This window comes from Cinclus cinclus, chromosome 4 (assembly GCF_963662255.1).
Source record: "Cinclus cinclus chromosome 4, bCinCin1.1, whole genome shotgun sequence".
Lineage (NCBI taxonomy): Eukaryota > Metazoa > Chordata > Aves > Passeriformes > Cinclidae > Cinclus > Cinclus cinclus.
In genome coordinates, this window is record NC_085049.1 from 42,945,054 (window position 1) to 42,958,134 (window position 13,081).

Consider the following 13,081-nt stretch of genomic DNA (forward strand, 5'->3'; position numbering starts at 1 on the left):
TACAACCCTGAATTTCTAAAATTAGTGGCACTGGACAGATTTCCAAGTCTTATGGATTGGTCATTTGTCTAAAATTGTCTCCAAAGTGTCATCTACTATTGCTAGTATGCAAAAGGCAGCAGCATTATCTTTGAATAAATCAACTGTTGACATTTGAGATTCATGTGGCAAAGAGCACATCGGTTTAGCATGGCACAACAATGGCAGATGGGTGAAGAAACTCTGGCAATGAGGGAAAATGCTTTGCTTTGAAAGGTAACAAATTTACTGCTCTTGGACTTCCAGCACTTCCTTGCAAATAATCCTGTGTAGAAATTAGAGGTGGCAAGAGTGCAGCCTACATACTTGAAGGTTCCTACTGGCCCTAAATTAAAACCAGTATTGTGTACTTGAGACAGACATGGTAGTTGCAACTCTATAATTTCTTAAAAAAATTTGTGCATAATTTTTGACAGATTTTTTTTTTTTAGAGAATCTGATTACAGGCTTACAAAAATGTCTATCCAATTAAAAATTATAAAAGTTTGCTGAAAATTTTTCTTTTGCATTTCTGAGACAGTCATTTAAATATGAATTAACTCTACCACCTCTCTTCTGCAACACTTGCTTTTATTTTTGCACTTCTGAAGGTATTCAGCTTTGAACCAGATTAATTTAGTCAGTGAACATTTTGTATAACTTTTTAATATGTTATTTGATTCACTTGAGTAGGTCTCCACTTAAGTAGTCTGTGGGTTTAGTACAGAGTATTTAGTACAGGGCAGCAGTCTAGACTAGAGTGATCAAAGGAGCTGATCAGACACTAACCAAATTTTACACACTAGATTAATTAAGTCATAAGGTATTTTCTGGTCTTTTGCTTGTCTTAAAGACCTAATATAAAACCACACATTGATATAACTGCTAGCACATCAGGCTAATTTTCTAATTATTCTTTGCTTCCCCTTTAATCACCATTTCACAGGAAATTCATCTTTTAAAGACCACTCAGACGAGTCTGGAGTTCACCTTTTTCTTTGTGCACACTTCCTATATATTGATAGTTGTCATTCTCACTTGTATGGGTAGAATTGGGCCCTGAGGGACTCACATCATATAAAAAGCAATTCAGAGGCGAGTGGGTCAACCTTTCATAGCTCAACTTATTTTCACCAGAATTGGCAGCCACCTGGGATGAAAAGCACAACCTAGCACACACACACACAAATCTTCAGAGGGGGAGGACTTAAAGCAACACTGTTGATACCTGGTAAAAGAGTTTTATGTTTTTCATTAGTGTTTTCAGCAGTTGGACTTTATTCAACTTACAAATTACAGCTGTTCATAAGAGTCAAATGATTTGATCTGAGGAATGAGACAGCTCTAGATATGAGTGAAGGGAGGGATACAGACATACATGTACAAGGCACTGGTCCAAATTCAGCTGTGGTGAGCTTATAAGTCCATACTGGGGTCTTTACGTTTCTGCACTAACTGCTTAGCTATTTCATGACAGGAAAGGGTATTTCTGATGCCCCAAGTGACAAAAAAGGGATACATTTGTTGGCTGTCTCACTGAGGAGGCTGGGTGCAAAAGCCTGGCCTTCGAGCCACCCTGCTCAGTGGGATTTTGCTGTGATTGAAAAAGCACCGAATTAGGCCCTAATTTGGTTTGTAGACTGAAGTGCCCTTTCTGTGACCTTGCAGTGACAGAGCTGCCAAGCAGCAACTGAAGGCTTTTTCCACCAAGCAACCTCCAGAGCCCTGAATTCAATAGCCCAGAGTCAATAACTGCTCACAAGGAGAGAGCCTAGCTGATGCAGCAGCTGCAAACAGCTCCAGCAGCTGCTTTTAGAGACTCACTCTATACAGTCCTGCAGGACAATTAATTTTGACTTTACACTTCCTAATGGACTAAGCAGCAACATGGCATTACATGAGCATTACTGCTTCTGCCAAGCATGAAACACACATGTATACAAGGAAATAGCGTTCTGAAAGCATTTAACTCCCCATGTATTTAGGATATATGAAAGTATTGTTTTATGCCAGAATACAACTGTCCTATTAAACTGTCAGAAATAACTACATAGGAAGCAAAAACTCCTTGAATAGATGCAGTACCCAGAGAGCATCTGATTCTGCCATGTTTAATAGTGACATTTTAATTTCCACCACACTGTGAAACACATCATAGTGGAGTCACAGGGCGAGCCTGCCAAAGGCAGATGGATGATTCATGTTTGCAGAGAACAAGTATGTCAACATTAACCAAATATTCTCTGATGACAAGGTTGCTTCAGATCCATACCAATCATTAATTTATATCACCAGTGAAGTAGTAATTAAAAAAACAAAAGCTTTTTTTTGGCAGGATTGGAAATTGGGAGTCACAGATCTGCAGCCTCCTCAGTGCACTGCCCTCCATGCTCTGATGCCCTCTCCACACAGCATTGTCTACAGTGAGAAACTGTTCTGAAGTCTTGAGGCCACAGAGGGCCAGTAAATCACTTATTCTGATCTCTTCTAAAAAACAAACTAGACTTTCCTGAATCATTCCCTCTCTTTTGAACCCCAACTCACCACCCACAGGAACTACAGGATTATACTTGTCATTGAATTTTACATGCTTCGCATGGCAATGAAAGTATGTTCACTATTCCAGAGCTGGGATATTCACAGGAATATACTGGAGAAAAAGATTCCCCAAAATACAGCTGAAGTAGCCTAAAATGGAAGAAACAAGAATCTGATCTTATATCTATTCTGGACAGTACAGTTCTTCTGATCCAGAGTAGCCACATCCTGAATAAGTAAATGGGGAGCAAGAGATGTGCCAGCGGCTCAATACATAAGGCAGGACCGGCAGTCATGGCAAATCCTACAGCTGGCTATGCCTGCTCAGTCACATGGAAACTAAAAGAAACACCAGGAGCTTAAAAGGCTGTATGTGCATCTGCAGAAAACAGTGTATTTATCTTTTCGATTGACATGACCGTGTAGTCCATAATGATAATCGAAATTCACACAGAACATTATAAGTATATGGTTATTTTCTATATTCAGATTCAATACTTAGAAACTGTATTAGGTGCCTTAGTATACATTCGGTTTTAAAATACACGGAGAGTGAAGCAACAAAAGGATAAAAAATCTGCTGCTGTGCTGCACTGCTGCTGTGATGCTCAGGATGTAGCAACAACACTGGCATAAGGAAAATATTGATACACCAACTGCTTTTGCATGTTTAATACGGCTAACAACTACCACCTCTCCTGGAGTCAAGCAGGGTTTGGGTTTTTCTGGTTTTTTTCTGTTTTGTGGAAAACACAATCAGCTGAAAATTGCACAGCATCATTTCTACGTTTCTTATAAGAAACAAACAGAGGAAACTAATACATTTTAGAGGAAGCTCTTGTTGGTTGCTCTCACTTAATCATACAGAGAAAGCAACACTTTAGTGAACAAGGTCAAAAGTGTAATTCCACTGCTGTCACAGGTCTATTGGGACTCCAGTGTTCAAAACAAAGAGACATCTCCAACTGTTAGGAGTATTAAGGGGACACCCTGATTCCATTACACAGTTTTCAGCCAAAAATGATTTGAAACGCAACATTAAACTGCACATTTCTACAGCACAGGATAAAAATCTGGTAAAGGTGACAGAGAAAGACCATTCAGAAAACCCTTTTTGACAGTGTATATCAATTCCAAGCCACAGGGAGGCTGTATCCATTTTGTCAAAAGGTGTTAAGCATGCGGATTCTGTATAGATGAAGCAGAAGTCTTTGGCCTGTCTGCAAAGGTATTAGAAATGTGTCAATGAAAAAGAAAAAGGGATTAAACTGACAGAAAGAAAAAGGCAGGGTTTTATTATATTCAAAGGGGAACTAAGCAGTAGATTTATAATTAGGTGTGTTACAAGATAGCTGTGGAAAACAGAAAGTAAATCCTAAAACTATGGAATCAGCCTATACTGGTGTTTGCTTATTTTGGTACCAAAATGCGTACATTTAAACAATCCTGGGAAGATCAATGCTAATGGCTGGTAAGCTTCAAACCAGTTGCGCTTCATTTTTTACCACTTCTTAATTGCTAAGACGTGAAAAACAATGACTGTAAAACAATTAAAAGGAGAAATGTTTTTCTCTTCTGTAAATTAAGTACTGGAACTTACTGTCGTTATGATTACTAATGACTTTTAATACATTCAGCACTGGCACCTTGGTTTTACTTCTTCAAACTGAATCAGTCTCACTTAGTCCCACGTAGACCCATTTCTCAACATTTCTTTAGAAACCAGGTGTACAAACACCTCACTGCACTGGCAGTAAGTATGGAACTGATCTCATATTCCATCCCATGTATTCACTAACAATGTGGAACTACAGTGCAAAGCCTTTAAACTATTTTTTTAATTTTATGAATTAAGGCAGGCTGGGGATAGTGGAACAAATTATTATATAACACTTAGGTGGCATTAAAACAGCTTCCAGTGGTGACATATCCATCACCATAAAACTCAGGTGGAAGCAGCAATCCTCAGCAATACCAATGGAAAAAATACCCTCTCTGCCTGCCACCCCATTATCTTAGGTAGTACCTAAGACAATGCCCCAACTCTTCATTGGCATCACTGTCAATAAGTAAACAAGCAACAAACCAGGGAAGGAACAGAACCAGTGAAAAAATGTCTTCATTTTCCATTTTACTGCCACTCAATAGGCATGCCACCCTGATTTCTTCATGTTTTTCTGCACGAACGTGAGCCTGGTTCACAGAAAAGTTTTGACAGGATAGAAACACTGGATCATTTTTCTTTCAGCCAAACAAAGCCCATATTAAGCGGGAGCAGATTCTCCCTGCTTTTGGCTCTTCCTGTGACAATATGGTTTCGTGTTACATTGTGGGTTATAGCAGGCTGCTCAGACACTTTCATTCATCACTTGGGGGAACTTCAGCTCCCTCAAGCCAACAAAAGGTGTGAGAACTTGCCTTGATGAAGTATTGCAAAAGTAATTTCCTACAGGAGCGTGCTCTGGCATTTCCTGACAGAACAATGAAGATCACTCCCAAACTCCTGCTAAGGCCTTTTGCAGACTGCCAGCCACCCAGCTGCTCCAAGGGTTAGTACCTCAGAAGCACAACTACCGAGTACAGCCCTTGCTCCACCAGGACACTGACTGGGCATTCTCAAGAATTTCATTCAAGGTCCTTTCTTCATGTCTTTGCCACAGCATGGAGCCAAGCATGCTATACCTCTCCTGCAGTAAGATGAGACCCTCCTCCGGCCTTTAAAAAGAAGCAGAGAAAGAAATTATGAAAACCAGTCCCTGCAAACCCCCCTGAAAATTGTCTTTCAGAGGCACCTGCAAGCACATGAGCTGTTCCTGTGCACACACATGTAGAGCTTTATGCTGTTTCCAATTACCTGACTCATCCATATTTATATTTCTAGTGCTTATTTAGTGATTCTTTGGAGAAGGCCTCTGGGCACAATGAAGCTGCTGAAGTACTCTAAAGCCACCATTCTGGTCAGATTTTACTGAATTAACTGTATTATTTTTAATAAAGGATCACAAGTAGAAACCGTAAGCAGAAAAACATCAATTTCCTTGGAAGGGTTTACTTCTCATGTTCAATAGCACCTGAGCCAGTCAGGATTTTCCATACTTTCCTTACAAAAATAAGACAAATCAGAATATTTAGAACTGATCTGGCATACCATGTCATGTATTCACTAACAACTTAGTAAGCAGCAGTTAAAAGGCTTTTCTACTGCTGGCAGTCTCCCTCTGCCCTGTATATTGCATCCAACCATGAGAAGCACCTGGCTGTCACCAACAATGGAACTAAATTATTTCAGTTGTTTCTGCATCACTACTCTACAGCCTTAAATTAAATGCAATGCTGAGCTTGCAGGCTGTCCACAGAGGAGATAGCTTGGAGAAGACAAGTTATCCCATCATTTTTGACCCCTAGAGGAGTATGCTTCTACTTGTTGGTGCTTCTTCAGTGGGTGCAGCTCCATTCCTGTGAGACTCTACTGTGAGTGAGCTCCCTGCTCTCATTTAGGTCCTCAAGTGTGTTGCTTGGCTGTAGAAATCTAAGTATGGAGCTATTATTAGCAGTTGGCTTTATTATCAATGTTTTATTTTAGGGCTAATTATATGTATTTTTTTGTTGCCCCCCCCCCACCCCCCAACATCATGGCACTGGCTATCTGTATGCAATGTTCTTGTTTAATTTATCAGGAAAGAAACTTTTGCTATTGAACCAGTAATTTATAAGCTTACCTATAGGCTTCTAGTAATGTCTACTCCAGCTCCAGTAGTACTAACCCAAATGTGAATGAACTAAACTAAAATGCTGTGTAATTAATTGTGTGCACTTTCCTGATGGTTTACATCTCAACACATCAATCTTTCAGAAAGGGCTTCAGCTGGCAGCTAGAAAGCTATTACAAACCAGTTTATAGCAACACTACTAGCACACAAAAGCTGCCCACCGTTGGTTCCAATACCTTTAGGTTGGAGATTTACTGTCCTCCTAGGATTCATTTTGCCCTGATGATTTCAGTGTATTCGTCTGAACACAGCTAAGTACAAGGTTGCAATGATGACAGACCACCAAGTTTCTGTATCATGGCTGAACAACATGCCACCAATTACTCAGGTCATACCAGGGAAATGAACAAAGAAATGCAGTCACATCTCTGAGCCTCAGGACTGATATCTGTGGAATCAAAGTCTTTTTCCCTGCTGTCCAGGATATCACATTCATCTCCAAGACAAGTTACTATGGCAACTAAACCTGGGCTTAGTACATGAAGGCATTGCTGTGCAAGTCAGTGTTTATTTTGCAAGTAATATGGTTGGCCATGTAAGATGGAAGTAGCAAGGATTTTTTTTATCTCTTCACTGTCTAACCATTGACAAAAAGAATGACTTTAGCACCTAAAGTCATATCCACTTTGATCTCAGCTTTTCTGCTTAACTCAGTACCAGTTGCAGGATATTGGAACAAGCTGAACCAAGATGTAAAAGCAAAGATTGCAACTCATGCTCTCTGCTCACTCTGCATGGGTGAATTTTTACTCAAGCCCTGCTTCATTCACCCACACAGAAGTAACCAGAAACACCACTAGAAGTCCCAGGAGCAGGGCTCAAGCAGCACTGCATAGCTGCTGATGAGACTGAACAGTCTGGACTACTTTGAGTTTGTTGAATTCAGGTGGCTTGAAAAGCTTTGCAATATAGTAAGGACCACAGGAGACTTTGAAACATTCACCAAGCAAGCCTCGGGTGCTCCCTCTGCCCCTCCTCCCACAGTACAGATGGGAACTAGAGAACCAAGGTGCCCAGCCTGCTTTCCATGCCTTGGCCCTGGCCTGCAACACTGCAGTGAAGAACTTGCACGTCTCCGTGGTCAACTACAAAGGCACAGATTAAAAAGATAGTTTCCTTGTAGTTTTTTTTTTTTTTTTTTTAAAGATTGAAACCCCATGAGAATTAAAGTTAATAGAATTCTTTATTCCTGGAAACCAATACGAGTGAACTGTGGCTTTACAGTCTACCGATATTACTCGAATAGCCAAAATTCTTCTCCTTCCTCATTATCTGGAACACAATATAATATCCATATGGTTAGGATCAAAGATTTAACTGAATGTATCCCTCACTGAAAATATTTGCAATGGCTTCAAGACCTGCTAATTGCCATAGGTATTGCTAAGGCATATACTCTCCCAGGAAAAACAAGAGTTTGGAAAAGAAATAGGACATTTGTTTTGTCTTCAAAGCCTGCAAACATTTACTAGCAAATTAATAATTTCTGCCAAGTCAGTGCTGGATATGACGTGCCAGTAACCTGGAACTTGTAATTCACTGGATAATTAGAAAATGCTCTTCCTTAGCACTGCCCTTTGAGTAAAATGACTTTTTTCTGATCCAACACCTTTTCTTCACACCTTGCCTTAAGTGTTTCTTGAAGTGCCTTCAAGGGCTTTATCCAGCACAAAATCCTGCAGTATCTGAGGCTGCTGTAATTCCAATGCATCTTGTGCTCCTCCTTCTTTCTGGAAGGAGGCCAGGCAGGAAAAGGGGAGAAGGGCTTTCTCCAGGCCTGCTGATCATTCTTCTAAGGAAAAGAGACAGGAGGAACAGAGAGAGGACATGGCCATGTCTCCTGAACATGGCTAATTTTTTCCAACATTTTGGTGTAGTCAGGATGAGACCTCTCCACCTATCAAACTGCAGTGAAGGAAAATGTACATGGCAGAGACTTGCTTTGAATTCAGTCTCTCCTCACTACACAGACCTGTAAGCAAACCAGAATTAGGTTATCTGCTGTCCTGAAATGACCAAACATCTTTTATTTTCAAGTGATTCTACCAGAGAGCTAATAAAAACCTAAAAAGGGAATGTACCATAGACCAGCCAAACTACAATCTTTAAGTGTTGCTCTCGTCTCTGGCACCTTTTGAGAATTTGGAGGCATGAGAACTTCAGAGAATGAAGAGATATCCTACTGATTGCATGGCCCCAGTGAGTTGTTCAGTTTCGCAACTTTCTTTGCTCCATCTTTAGGAGAAGACAGAAAAAAATAATGGCTTTCCAAATACTGCAGACTGGAGAAACTTAGTAACTAAGTTAGTCTTTCCTCTAGAGACCTCTAAGTCTCCAGTACGAAGCACAGTTACTGTTTTATGCAGACACAGATGTAAGAAGACAGAGAGGGCTTAGGCAGACCACTCACACAAAACAGGGAAAATACACACCATTTAGATTAGAAGATGAGTCATTACAAAAAAACAGAAAATCAAAGCTTCCTAGACAGTAAACCAAAGACTAAAGTAAACTAGTTCTACAATAGCAATATATTAGAATACTTTTTAGTTTCTATCCTTAAACAGCGTTAGCATTTCTGGCAAAAACAACACTGCTGGACTGCCTCAAGGAAGAGGTCAGACACCATGAACCACAAAAATGGCTCAGAATCGTCAATTCTGACTTCTTCGAAATTCTATTTAAGCTACATTGCCAGTCAGCAGATACGTGGCTATTTCCATGCTGCTCTCATTTACTTCATAAAAGCAAATTAAGCCCCAAATCTGACTAACCATGAGGGAAACAGCTGACAAGCATCATGACAAAGAAGAGGAAGTATAAATGTAGTAAGCTTCAACACAAGCAGCAAATCCAGAAAGAACTGAAATGGTAAACAAAATCAATTTTCAATTCACTATGTTATTACACTGGGAGAAGACTGTGTCATAAACACACTCTCCCACACCTGGTCTCTTGAAGTACCAATGAAGTTACTTCGCCCGCACCCACAGAAAACCAACACAAAAATATTCGCTCAACAAGTCACTACCATTTAATAAGCCAAAATGCATTAGAATTAATTTTACACTTGTAAAAAGGAGGAGAAGATCTATTCTGGATGTGAGGATGTATGTTCAAGTAGAGTGTGAATATGCCCTGAAAACATAAGTACTGTGGAGTAAAAGCAAGGAGGCAAAAAGATGATAAAAAAGAGCTGATGAAGCAAAGAAAAAAATTCAGTGACCCTGCAAGTCTGTGAAGCCATCGAGACATAAGGCTCTTTGGTTTGATGTTATGTTCTGCCAGTAAATCAAGAAAAGCCCAAGAACCCATTTGCAGATTTAGTGAGGGTTTCAGGGTATATGGAAAAGTCAAATCAACTTGCAATGTTCTGCTACATTGTATAATGATAAAGGCACAGTATCCCTATGTGGCTCCAAGCACAGCACAAAATGGAAGTGCCGGCAGTCTCTGAGCAGCTCCAGACAACACAAAAGCCAGAACAATGCTTGTCCCAAACATGGTTAATATGATCATATTGCATTACAGTCATTGTAGTGATATTGGACAAATGTTATGTTGCATACAATAATCGGGCAATAATCAGTAAAAACATTAAGTTCCTGTTTTACCACTGCTTCATCAGCAGCTATAAAACAACATCCTAATAATGAGCATAAAACTAAAAAGAACTGAGATTAACAAGGCGTGTCATGGCAGTTTAGAAATAAAAGTCACTTTAGCAATATAGAATTGAACGCTATTCAAAACAATAACCAGAGAAGATTTACTATTCCACTATCTTAAAAAGAAAATAAATAAAAAGCAGCTATTCCAATGGCCTAGTTTTCATGGCAAATATGTCATGCTGGTAAGCAAAACACAGCACCTCAATGCTCATCAAAAAAAGCACTATATACTGGATAGCTGACTATAGCACTATCAGACCCTGATCAGATAACCTTGCATGGACAATGCTAATCACTGAAAAGAAGAAAGAGAGAGAAATAAACATTAGAAAAGGCTTTGGCCGATATTCAGAAAAGAATTTTGACTGTAAAAGTAGGTATATTTATGGCAGAGTCCAAGAATAATCAGACAAGCCATTAGAGAAGGACAGCAGTTCCTTCCAAGTTGTTTTTATCAGGCTCTGAATACATCACCTCATTTTTAGTAGGGTTCTGGTATCATGTGCAGTTAACATATAATTATTACAGAACTGTGATTGCATTGTAAGCTGAAGTTTAATTATATCATTGACATTAGTGATGCCATAACATCAAGCTCAATAATAGTACATAACAAAACCTACAATTAGCACGATTTTTCCTCCCTTTTACACCAACCAAAAGTGTTCAGCTCGGAGAAGCCTAATAGTCCATACAGAAGTGAGCTAGGGCTGAACCTGAAAGGATGGCTGGCTGGTAATTTAGTAATATGGTAATTAAAGTCTTTTCATGATGTAATTACACATCAACTACAAAAGGACAGCTGCTATACAACACTGCCAGGGTACGTGGCATGAAATGATTAGATTTGAGAAGCTTGGTGGATAAACTGAATACCACAGACATAAGTCTGAGGTATAGCTGGCACCACACAGTACTTTATTATTCAAGTCTCACACTTAAAGTTTCCTTAGTCTCATTGTGATAATAACAGTTTGTTGCACATACCTTGGTCTTCTGACAGCAGAAGCTGTTCAAAACCCACTTTTAAAAGCTGCTGCTGTTTTGAAGTTCCCTGAAATTACAAAACCTAACGTTCACCTGGGGAAAGGCAGTATAACCAAGGTTTGCATGAACCCAAAATGTTCATTTCCCACACAAAACCTTCTCTCACAGATTCCTATCTGTGGGAAACTTGATTTATTTGCAGGCTTTTTCCAGTGGGGTAGCAGAGAGGGAAGAAGGAGAATGCGGAGAGGGAAAAGGCACAAATCAGTAGGTGAACTCAAAGAAACTAAGAGTTTTGTCATCTAGTTCCAACAGAATCGAGAGGAAGTCAGTCCCCTGCTTGAGTGAAAAAACAAACCCACCCTTCTTCTCTAGAGCAGAAAACCATTTCTTGACATAGTTTGCTTATTTTATTTTTTGCCACCTTCCCTTTTACCTGTACAAACCACAAAGTTGATCGCACAAGACATGAGACAGCAAAAAGAAATGTATTTTTCCAACTAACAAAAGTAAAATGTCTTGAGTACATAACTAGGGTCTTCAAAATATAGGAATGCACTGTGCATCCTGGCAGAGAGCAGACAACCTCAAAATGGCTTATCTAGTGCTAAAACGTCCTTTTTGTCATGACAGCAACTCGGGTGTTTTGCAACAGCTGGTTTTTCCCCTGTAAGTGGGAAAGAGGGAATTCTGTGGGAGTGAGACCAAGACCAACTGATCTACATTATAAAGCTTTAAAGTTTCTTTTGACCTACAGAAGTCTAGGAATGGACTTATCAGAAAATGAAAGATTTTGGAATAATTCTCCTCAGCATATGAGAGATTTTCTGTGAGGTCCATTTAGGAAGCAAAAAACCAAACTATTTTGAGGGAGGGACTTCATTACCAACAAGATGTTAGGAATGAGAATTTGAATCCTGGTTCAAACAACACCCAATCTTGCTGATGGTTTCTTTTCTGATTCCTGCTCTCCCTCTTTTTCTGAAGAGATGTTCTGGGTGGACTTAATGAATATGCAAAACTTTTTGAAGACATAATATGTTTAACTACAGTTACACCAATACTCTGTCCCCAGTTCCAGATCACCTCCAACAGGAGTGTCTTGCCCTTGGGTATCAGAGGCTGCACTGGAGCTGAGGCTGCTCTTACAGAGCACAGAAGGAATCCTGAGGGAACTGGAAGCAGCCAGTTCCAGTCATTTGAGAACAAAGATCTTGGCTACTCAGAAGCAAGTCCTGCATGGCCACTTGTACACAGCACACTTTTAAGAGACAATAAAGCAAATCAGACAATTCAAAGAAAGAGACTCAACTGTACTTCAAGTGCAATAGCACAAGAAAACATGATTATTTCAAATTTAATGGCAGGAGAGATAGAAAGCAGTTCAGCTAGTAGTACTGTTGACCAGATAGGTGATCACCTCAAACACGTTTGCAGCTACCATGTGAGGACTCACTTGACATTTGATACAAAAAGGAGATTCAAATATGTCACTTGCCAATAGAAACTGGGTGAGCAATTTGCAACACATACAGCAAAATAGCTTCTTAAAACCAATTGCCGACATTATAAGAACAGGAATTTTATGCACAAAGGATTTATCTGACTTTCTACACAGTGTAAGGCAGCAAGAGACGACAAAAATCTTAGGTTTAAACTACAAAACCCTTAACTTTGGAGTGTTGTCTCTGTAAGTATGTAGGTGTACACATTACAAACATGAACTGTGTGTGTACAAACCTTAAACTCATAACCATAGCAGTCTTCACCTAAAGACAACATGGTTCAATATCTTTACAGGTGTTAATTACTCAGCTATTACTGAACAGAATACACAAGTAGTTTGTATTGCAGGGGAACTCTTCTCCCTGCCCTGCTTATGCAGTGCACTGACAAAAAAAAACAGGTGAAGTCTGAAGTCTTGCAAGAAGAGCCTCCGTAACTCTCTCCAATGGTGGTTAAGTGCAGAGTTAGGGTGAAAGAATGCAAGGGAGAGATTTTCAGTATACTCCTATCTTTAGCAACATCAAAAGACAAAGAAAATACTTCTTGAGTCTTCAAGCACCCAACTTCAAAATAAAACAAAGCAACAGCTCC

The 13,081-nt window shown here is 39.6% G+C and overlaps 1 protein-coding gene across 1 annotated transcript in view; it reads right to left on the bottom strand.

Annotated features, from left to right (window-relative positions):
• The window catches only part of PPM1H (protein phosphatase, Mg2+/Mn2+ dependent 1H), a 123,547-nt gene that overhangs the window by 37,682 nt on the left and 72,784 nt on the right, over positions 1-13,081 (bottom strand). The window lies entirely within an intron of this gene.